Below are 10,600 nucleotides of genomic sequence, written 5' to 3'. Positions count from 1 at the left end.
CCAACAACTCCAGGGAAGCCCACTATCAACATAACATGGCTTGCTTTTGTCGCATGTATTGATGGTCAGTTGGAAAGTCAATGAAGTGCCATAGAGTAGTGGCCAAATGTGATGTCCAGCCATATGAAAATTGACATCTTCAACCTTAATTCAAATATTTTTACAAATGTGTTAAAAGATGTAATCATATCGTGTAGCTGTGCTTGGAGTCAATTGTTTCATGTGTGATAATGAAATGAAATTTAAAATTATTTCAAATTAGTTTTGGCCAGGCTGTCATGCAAAGAAATTATGAGCACGTGTAAAAACGAGAGAACCATGAAATATTAAAAAAATATTAAATTAGCTTAATTTAGTGTTTTATTCTTCCCTTATATTTTAAAACATTTAAATAATATAAAAATAAAAAATATTTTCCTCATATTTTGATGGTTTAAGCAAAATTGTAGGGTCATTAAAAAAAAAAAAATTTAAAAAAACTTTTGCACATCAATTTTGGCCACTATGTTTGTGGTAAGTTTATCAATAGTACTATTTAAGAGCTTGCTTACTATGGACTGATGGGTCAGAGTCATCACTGGTGCACTGCTGCATTTTTCCATTCACCAAAAAAGGTAATTACTATTTCATTTCTACAGTCAGAGCATTGATTTGTAGAGTGGGAGAAGTTGTTACATTTAAAGTTATAAAAAGTTTATTCAAAGGCGTTACATGTATTAAAATGCATTAAACATATTAATTATTGTTTAAGTAATATTTATTACATTTATTTAAAGTTATATTTCTTATTAGGTCAGTTACAAAAAGAATTGACAATCAAGTTCATATCATTTTATCAACTCCATGTCATCATATAACTCCAATACATCATATCTTCACTGGAAAGCATGTGTCTCCTCTTCTTTGCTGCCATCTTGTTACTCCTTACCAGGTTAGGTGACCTCTCCAGCTCTCCTAAATAATTTAGGAGCTAAGACCTAGTCTTGACACTTAAGAATAAGTATGATTCATAAAGGTTCCTAAGTCTAGGAATAAGAGTAAAATTATGTCATTCTTAGAATTTTGACACACTTAAGACTAAAATTTTACTCTGAGCGGCTTTTCATCTCAGAAATGGGCCTGTATGTATAAAACTTCTCAGAAATGCTCTTAAGAATAGTCTTACGTTTTGACTTAAGTGTCAAAAAATTCTTAGTAAAGAGTAGGACTTTTCTAAGAGTAAGATACTTTTATAAAGAAGCTAAAAGCAACTTTTAGTAAAGTATAAGACTGATTCTTAAGTGCTGACTTAAGTGTTGTGAACTAAGGACTACAATGATGTCAACTCAAAATGGCCGCCCTTAACCTCTGAATCAGCCAATAGCGAGTCTGCAAGGGTGAAGTCACAGCAGCACAACACCAATAATTTAATGTTATTATATATAAAAAAAATTTTTTTAAAAAGACACTGAAACATTTTAATATTTTAATTTATTTTTAAAAATTGCATTGCATTGTGCAAAATGATCACAAATTAGTATTGATGGTGTGGAATCTTTTTCTATTGATATGTGTCTCCTCATTTACAGTTGGAGCGATGATGTGAACACGAGTTCATCATCGGCTCCGACAACTCCAGGGAAGCCCACTATCAACATAAAAGTGGCTTGCTTTTGTCGCATGGTTTGATGGTCAGTTGGAAAGTCAATGAAGTGCCATAGAGTAGTGGCCAAATGTGATGTCCAGCCATATGAAAATTGACATCTTCAACCTTAATTCAAATATTTTAAAAAATGTGTTAAAAGATGTAAGTATATCGTGTAGCTGTGCTTAGAGTCAATTGTTTCATGTGTGATAATAAAAAGTAATTTCAAATGATTTCAAATTATTTTTGGACAGGCTGTCATCCAAAGTGATTATAAACACATGCAAAAACAAGAGAGAACCAATGAAATATTAAAAACTGATTATGTTGTAGTCATTGTCATATTTTAAAACACTTAAATGATATAAACATTAAAATAAAAATATTTTCCTCATATTTTGATGATTTAAGCAAAATTTGTAGGGTCATTTAAAAAAAAAAAAAAAACCTTTGCACATCAATTTTGGCCGCTATGTTTGGTGTAGTAAGTTTACACAATACTAAAGAGCTCAAAAGAATATCACTGCAATGAAGGTTTATGACTGGGCAAGCGCTTTAGGACCGCGTTTATATTAGATAAGCTTTCCAGCGCTGGAGAGAGCTAAGAGGGAAGGTCTGAAAACAGACACGGAGGCTGCTTTGATTCCTTCTCATGTAAGTAACACTGGGTTTTGATTGTCTGGAGCTGCTGTGCTGTTGGCGATTAACAACAAACTCTTGTTTGTATTTACGTTCATTTTTTGTACTGTTGTGTACAGTACGTTCATTTTTTGTGCTTTCTTGTCATTCGTTCATCATTTGCGCTTTATTATTCGTGAAGCGTTTTGTTGTGTGTCAGCTGTGATAAACAGACATGCACTCGCATTGTGTGTGTAACAGTGGCCAGATAGTGAGAGTTTTGCAGGTAAACTACTGCACACTGGCAACAGCTAGAGAATGAGGTGCTTAGCATCATTGTCAGTGCATTCGCCTTGCATGACAGCAGTGATCGGGCCGGAGTTCGAGACCGACTTGGAGCAGGGTGGTTAGTATTGGAGTGTGAGTTTTGGAGGCGGAGCAATGAAGAGAGGGGTGTGTTTGTTTGGGTTGATTTCAAATATCAACAGTGTTCAACAACAAATTTGAGAAATCGCATACAGAACCTTTAAATGTATTAAAATGCATTAAACATATTAATTAAATTTATTACATTTTTTTAAAGTTATTATATTTCTTATTAGGTCAGTTACAAAAAGAATTGACAATCAAGTTTATATCATTTTATCAACTCCATGTCATCATATAACTCCAATACATCATATCTTCATTGGAATGCGCGTGTCTCCTCTTCTTTGCTGCCATCTTGTTACTCTTAACTAGGTTAAGAGACCTCTACAGCTCTCTTAAATAATTTAGGAGCTGAGACCTAGTCTTGACACTTAGGAACATTTATGAATCATACTTATTCTTAAGTCTAAGAATAAGAGTAAAATTATGTCATTCTTAGAATTTTGACACACTTAAGACTAAAATTTTACTCTGAGCAGTCTTTAGTCTTTAGCTTTGACTTAAGTGTTAAAAAATTCTTAGTAAAAAGTAGTACTAGAGTAGAGTAGCCACACACACCACATATGCACTGTGTGAAACAGGCATTAAGGAGATAGTTTACCCAAAAAAAAAAAAAAAAGTTTCATCATTTGCTCACCCTCAAGTAGTTCCAAACCTGTATGAATTTCTTTCTTCTGCTGAACACAAAGAAAGATATTTGGAAGAATGTCAGTAAAGGCGGGCATACACGGTGCGATTTTTGCTGTCGTACGGGCTCACAGGTGATTTTTTTCAATCGTGTGGAAATCGTTGATGCTCATATGGTCGCGGCTCATATCGTGTGTGATGAATTACGAGCCAAGCAGAGTACCTTACGAGCACGGAAATCGGCAGGTCGTAAAATCGTGTCGTATAGCACTGCGTCCATACGATTTTCAGATAAACTCACTCGTGACGATCTTCCGACCATCAGAATTCGCACCGTGTACACCCGCCTTAACCAAACAGATCTCGCCCCCCATTTACTACCATATAGGAAAAATACATACTATGGTAGTCAATGGGGGGTGAGATATCACTGACATTCTTCCAAATATCTTCCTTTGTGTTCAGCAGAACAAAGAAATTCATACAGGTTTGGAACTACTTGAGGGTGAGTAAATGGTGACAGAATTTTCATTTTTGGGTGAATAAGTGCTGTAAACTAAGGACTACAATGATGTTAACTCAAAATGGCCAACCTCAACGTCTGAATCAGCCAATAGCGAGTCTGCAAATGTTATTTGATAAATTTAATGTTATTATATATATATATATATATAAAAAGACACTGAAATGCTTTAGTATTTACAATTGGAGCAATTGTGAATCAATGTTCCATCAATGGCTCCAACAACTCCAGCAAAGCCCACAGTTGACATAAAAGAATAGAGTAGTGGCCAATCTTCAACCTTAATTCAAATATTTTTAAAAATGTGTTAAAAGATGTAATCATATCGCGTAGCTGTGCTTAAAATCAATTGTTTCATGTGTGACAATGAAATGAAACCTGAAATTGTGCAGACATTATTTTTGGCCAGGCTGTCATACAAAGAAATTATGAACCTCTTCCTTCCTGTTTCTGTCATATATATTTTTTTATTTGTTTCTACCTGTTTTTTTATTTTATTTTATATAAATGTCTTCCCTTCTTAGCTTATCCCATATTTCTTGCCACTCTTTCTTAATATCTTTCTTATTTTATTTCCCCCTTACCTAGTGGTACTCTAATATCCTCTTCATTTCTTGTTAAAGCCTTTTTCGCTAACTCATCAGCAGCTTCATTTCCATGAATCCCTTTATGTGATGATACCCAACAGAGTCCGACTCTCCCTCCTTTCCTTTGAATACGATACAGGAGCATGAATATTTCATTAATCAAATCTTCTCTGGATGATCTTTTGATAGCTAATGACGTACTGACGCTGCATCAGAACATAACTATCAGGTCTTATTTCCTCCATGGCTGTTAACTTTAGAGAGTATGGATAAATTAGCTGTTGATCTTTTTGACATTTACACTTAATACTGGAATATACACTCATATTCCTGTATTTCCTGTAGTTGGATCTTTTGATCCATCTGTAGCCTATATATTTGTAGACTTTAATAAAAATTTTCCCTGAATATGTTTTTTAACAGTTTTTATCATGCCCATTTCCTCCCAATCCCTTATCTTTACTAATATTTCCAGATCATTTTCAACCTCTGGAAAATCCCCTTTCTTTTTTGTTTACATATTCCAATCAATTATTTAATACTTCAGTATTAATGTGATTTCCAATATAACTCTTCATATATTTCCAGTATATCAGTATAACTTTACGGCGTAGAGTCTACGCAACTTCAGTGGCATTTCATTTGCCTCCACCAGTAGAGCATTAATTGGCATTAATAAAACATAATTGAATATAGCCTAATGGATTAATAAAATATGAGGGAAAAATAAAATATTAAACTAAGCAAATGTATTTATCTGACAAAATTTTTGGCAGAAAAGCCAAACTACAGCTACAGGTTTCAGAAAAACAAAAAAGCTCAGAAAAAAAAAAACAAAAAAAAAAACACACACACTGACTACAACATAATCAGTTTTTAATATTTCATTGGTCCTCGTGTTTTTACATGCGGAATATCTATTGAATAGAGGTTAATAGAGATTAGGACAGTGGTTCCCAACCTGTGGGCCGCGGCTCACTAGGGGGCTTCAGTGATCCTCCAGGTGGGCCGCGAGATAAATTAAAATTAATTTAAATATATTAATATAATTCATTGATTTAATTATTAATACGTTACATTTAATAAATTAAATTAATTAAAAAATACATTTAAAACAAGGCACCACCTCTCTCGTACGTAGGCTATTCTTCGATTGTTTCGGTTCAGCCCAGTCTGTTTCTCATCGTGTTGCTGTGAAATACAGACTGAACGGTGGCTCAAAACGCAAACTCTCTCAGTTGGAAAAAGAAAACCTGTGTCGCTAAAAAGGTTTTGATGGATGACGATTGTAATGAAGGTAAAGACGATTACAGTGACATACAGGAGTCGTATAGGCATGCGCGAGTCCGCAATTATTGATGCTTAAAACGTGCATGTTTGCTCTCGACTCACTGATCGCTATAACATCGTATTTCTGCATGAACACAGTTCAATGTATTCGCGTAGTTGTCAAAATTAATGTACTGTGAGTGTTTTATAACGGATGTTTTCCGAACTAGCGTGTTTTGGAGAAGTTTGAGAGGATCAGTGGTGTGTGTTATATGTCAATAATTTTGAATGGATCCGCATATTTCTTAAATTCAGTCCTTTGGTATCTCCCTGTGGTCTTATTTGGTATGGCAGGATGACTTGTGCTTATTTAAGTTACTGTATTACTGAGCAGAGTAAGTACTTTTAAGTTGTAAAGAATGTCTGCAAAGTTTGCAAAGTATTAAAAAAAGATTTATGTTGTAAGGTGTCAGTTTGGGTCTAGAGGGATTTAGAGTTGAGGGTGGAAGCTGGAGCAGCTGAACATGCAGCGCCAGCGTTTTTGTGTGTGTGTGTGTGTTTTGTTTGTTTTTTAAGGGATTAAGAGAAAGGCATAGAATATAATGAATTAAATTGAACAGTAGGTGGTGGCATGGGCTCATGACACCAGTCCGCAATTAAATTAAAGAAGAAGAAGCCAATCAGTTATTTAGCGACGAGTTCAGGAGGCGGGACTCAGATCTACTAACCGTTTGTGTACCAGGAATTGAGCATTTTTCACAGAACGCTCTTGTAAGAGGTTTTTAATCTAAATTAGATGTTTCCCGGTTTCCTGGATGAGGAAGGACTGTGCAAGCTTTGGGGGTGTTGATAGACTCGATCAACTCCATCTACTTTATGTTTTGATCGTTCTGAATCTAGTCTTTGACCAAAAAAAAAAAAAAAAAAAAAAAAAAAAAAAGCGCGCTCTCTCTCTCTCTCTCTCTCCTCTCTTTGTTTTCTTTTTTTGCTTAAAATGTTGCTTTTTTTGTGAAATTTAACCACATTCAAGTGTTGATAAAAAAATAGTGCATTAAGCTAGAATAAAACATTTTTTGATGTTGTTGGCTCTGTTCTTTATTTTGATATATACTGCATGTTCAGATATTCCAGTAACATTATTCTGCGGGGCCATGATTTTTATTATTTTTTTTTTTACTGGCACTGGCTGGCAACTTAAAACAAAAAACAAACAAAAAAAACCAACACCCAGTGTGCTTCTTTTTGAAAAAGTTCAACAGATGCCAAATAGCCTCTACCACCTTCGAAAAGGAAGCTCTAGCCTTTTTGTTGGCACTGCAAAATTTTAAGTTCTACCTGTGCTATGGTAAAATGCCTCTAGTTTTCCTGTCCCGTATGGCAAATTCGAATCAGGCTAATGAGATGGTCACTAATCCTGCAAGAATAGCTCTGCACTTACTCCCAATTTCCCTCAACATGGGGACAGGAAAGGTATCAGTCAATAAATGGGAAAACAAAGTAACTTACTTTACTTATTTGAAAAAGTAATTCGGACATTTTGTTGTAAATTGAAAAGTAAAGCAATACTTTACAGTTATGTAGGCTAATGTAATCTGATTACGTAACTTGTGTTACTTGTAATGTGTTACTCCACCACTTGTGTAGGCTATTCATTATGTTCAGTGTTTACTTGTGTGTATTTATTTTATGTGTCAACATCATAATCAGCTGTGCCTGATTACCAGCGAGAGTGCTCATTGGTGGCTGTGCTCTGGCTGACAGTTAAAAGCAGAGACCTGACATTCAAGAGGGAGTGCTTAGGGGAGATCGGGGATGGTCGTAACATTTTTGTCTGTATATTGGAGTTCTTTTAGGCCAGTGCGTTCAAAATGTGATTAATAACTAGTTACAAGTTTCAGTTATTAAATGACATAGCTGTTATCTTTGCAGCACAAACAGAAAATGTGTGGTTTAGTTTTAAACACAGGGAGTGAAATGTTACAATTCATCCCATAGTCTGGGTTAGTTGTAACAGACCCTGGGGTGAGAGATGTAACATTATGATATCCACCGGGGTGAGATGTAACAATATGAAATAAGGATTAAAAAAAAAAAAAAAAAAAAAAATCAGTTTTGAAAGCTTTTTATTCAACTTAGACTTTTTAACATAATTGGTGTGTGTGCTTGTGTGTAACAAAAATGAATAAAATGCAGGACAGTGGCCCCCCAGGACCGAGTTTAGACACCCCTGACCTAGGCATACTGAAATAATAATAATAATAATAAAGCATAAATACAACTAAAAATGTACTTGGGGTAGCCTGTAACATGCTTCATTGATGTTATAACTAACCCAGAGTCTTGTAGCCATGAACTAGCTAACAGCCAAAAAACATTGGCACTAACAACCTGCATGAAAAATATCTACACAGACACACATTAAACATAATTTAACTTCATTGAGTTTAAATACAAAGCAGGAATTGCCATAACAAAAATAAATGAAGTAAAAAAAAAAAAAAAAAAAAAAAAAAAAAGTTACTTTCTTACATTAAAATTAGTTTCTCTCCTCTAAAATCTGCTGTGTCTGCCACAGGGCTCTACTTTCCCGCATGTGGAATAAGGACTAAACCAAGCATGTGTGAAGTGAATCAGGTAATTTGTAACTTGTTCCTGATTGGAGAAATTGGAAGTGTTACAACTAACCAGTGTTACAACCACCCTGGTCTCTGCTACACCATGTGTTTGGTGCTGAGAGATCCTGTCATATTATGCACTGGACATCCCTCACTCCTCTTAGGTCCAGATGTTGTGAGTTGGCTCGTTGTTGCACCCTTCCCTTGTTGCTTTTTTGTTCACCTTAAAATGTTAAACATTTCTTTTGATAAGCAGCACTGTACCACATTTTTTTGTTGTTGGGTAAGTATTTATTAATACAAACCCATTTCCAGAAAAGTTGGGACATTTTGTAAAATGCTATAAAATCAAAAATCTGTGATTTGTTAAATCTCTTGAAACTTTATTTAAAAATTAATGGTATTTTGTAAATATAAACAAATTTAGATTTTTTTTTTTTTTTTTGCTGCAACACACTCCAAAAAAGTTGGGAAAGAGGCATGTTTACCACTGTGTCACAACTTTTCCTTTTAATTACACTTTTTAATCTTTTGGGTATTGAGGATACTAATTGTTGCATTTTTGCAAGTGGAATTTTTGCCCAATCTCACCTGATTCAAGACAGCTGCTCTGCAGTCTGTGGTCGGACTCGTTGTTGTCTGATTCTACTTGAATAACTGAAAATCTTTTCTTTGTACTTTTGTCAGTTAAATAAAGGTTAAAGAAAATTAACAAATCACAGATTCTTAATTTTATTGTATTTTACAAAATGTCCCACATTTGTTTTGGAAATGGGGTTGTAGCTGTAGGGTGTGGGGTCACTTTTACTTTTTCCTCAGTTTTTGTGCTAGCCAGAGAAGTAAAGTAAGAGTTTTGTTGTTAATTTTTATTCTTTTGTTGATAGGTTAGTTGTCAGACACAGACAAAGGCAGATGAGGTAAGTAAAAAAAGTATATTTACACAGGTTGCAGGTATAACGGAGTCAACAGTGCAGTGCAGGGGAGTCAAACAGTCACAGGTTACTTTAGTCGAAGGTAATGAATGTCTTTGTTTGTTGCAGATGAGTAGCAGGTAGCTTGAAAACTGGTTAAGCGTATTAACAGTGGAACAGGATGACAGGCTGAAGACAAAGGCAGATGTGGGAATAGGATGGCAGGTAAGTAATCCAGTTGAGTCTTGACTCTTGACATAGACGAAACCAGACATGGAAGTGAGGGAATGGTCAGCTTATAAAGCGTGACTGGTGACGAGGTGCAGGGGCAGGTGATCAGTATTCTGGTGATTGCGAATGAGTGGGCGGATCTGGTGTTGCTGGTGTGATTGGTGTGGTGACTGAGGCCCCGTCCACACGGAGACGCGTTTCTGTGAAAACGCACAAATTTTGTATCGGATAGGCGTTTCGTCCACACGGATCCGGCGTTTTCGGAAGGTGAAACCGCTATTTTTTGAAACCGGGTCCCAGAGTGGATAAATCTGAAAACGCCGTCTTCGCGTTTTCGTGTGGACAGCCTATCCGTATATTTTGTGAAATGATGATGTCATCACCCCACGTGTCGACCCTAGTCAGACGCTGCTAACAGCACAAAACAGCCACAGCAACAACAATAGCAGACTCTAGATGCTTGTGTTCATGCTGCAGAAGCTACTGAGCCAAAATAAAGCGTTATTTCTAAGCTTTACTATAGTTTGTATACAGCGTGCAAGGTTTATGTGCATGCTCCAAGTCTTATTCTCTGTTTTAAGTGTATCTCTGTGGCAGAATTACAGCACCACATACTGGTCTGGCATATATACTACATCATTTTGAGTCATTTCAGTGGTTTTGTGTGGACGCAGATATTTCTTGAGACGAGGAAAAAAAAAAGATCAGATTGGGTAAGCTCTGGCTTCGTGTGGACGTAGCCTGAATCCGTGACATTAGTAGGTAGGGTTGTCACCTGGCAAAATAAGGGACACCCTTATTAGATATTAAGAGATTATCCAAATTAAAAAAAAAATATACATACCCTTTAGCTGCACAGTCCACCGTCAGCAATTGAAAATGCTTTTCAGCAAACTGTGCAGTTCATATCACATTCATCATTAGTTACTGGACAGAGCCATTGATTCTAGCTTAACATGCATATAAAAAGTGTGTTGACAACATTTTGTAATTAAATAAAGGTCATTTACTTTCAAGCTCGTAATTACAGCTTGTAAGACTGGAATTTTCTGAGAGCTCCAACTTGTAACATGTGACTGCTGTACCACCTGACCACTGCAGATTCATTTAGGCGTTGATAGTGTTTCCATAGAAATGCATAATTCCAATGAAGTGAACAGCTCGGA

The 10,600-nt window shown here is 35.7% G+C and overlaps 1 long non-coding RNA gene across 1 annotated transcript; it reads left to right on the top strand.

Moving 5' to 3' along the window:
* Positions 1-5,576: 5,576 nt before the first annotated feature.
* On the top strand, positions 5,577-10,271 carry LOC127494477 (uncharacterized). Its single transcript, XR_007924890.1, has 2 exons — positions 5,577-5,705; positions 9,333-10,271. It is a non-coding gene; the product is annotated as an uncharacterized LOC127494477 (long non-coding RNA).
* The last annotated feature ends 329 nt before the right edge of the window (positions 10,272-10,600 follow it).

This window comes from Ctenopharyngodon idella, chromosome 14 (genome assembly GCF_019924925.1).
Source record: "Ctenopharyngodon idella isolate HZGC_01 chromosome 14, HZGC01, whole genome shotgun sequence".
NCBI classification, from domain to species: domain Eukaryota; kingdom Metazoa; phylum Chordata; class Actinopteri; order Cypriniformes; family Xenocyprididae; genus Ctenopharyngodon; species Ctenopharyngodon idella.
The sequence above is the reverse complement of the archived record's forward strand: the minus strand, read 5'-3'. Positions and strand labels throughout refer to the sequence as shown.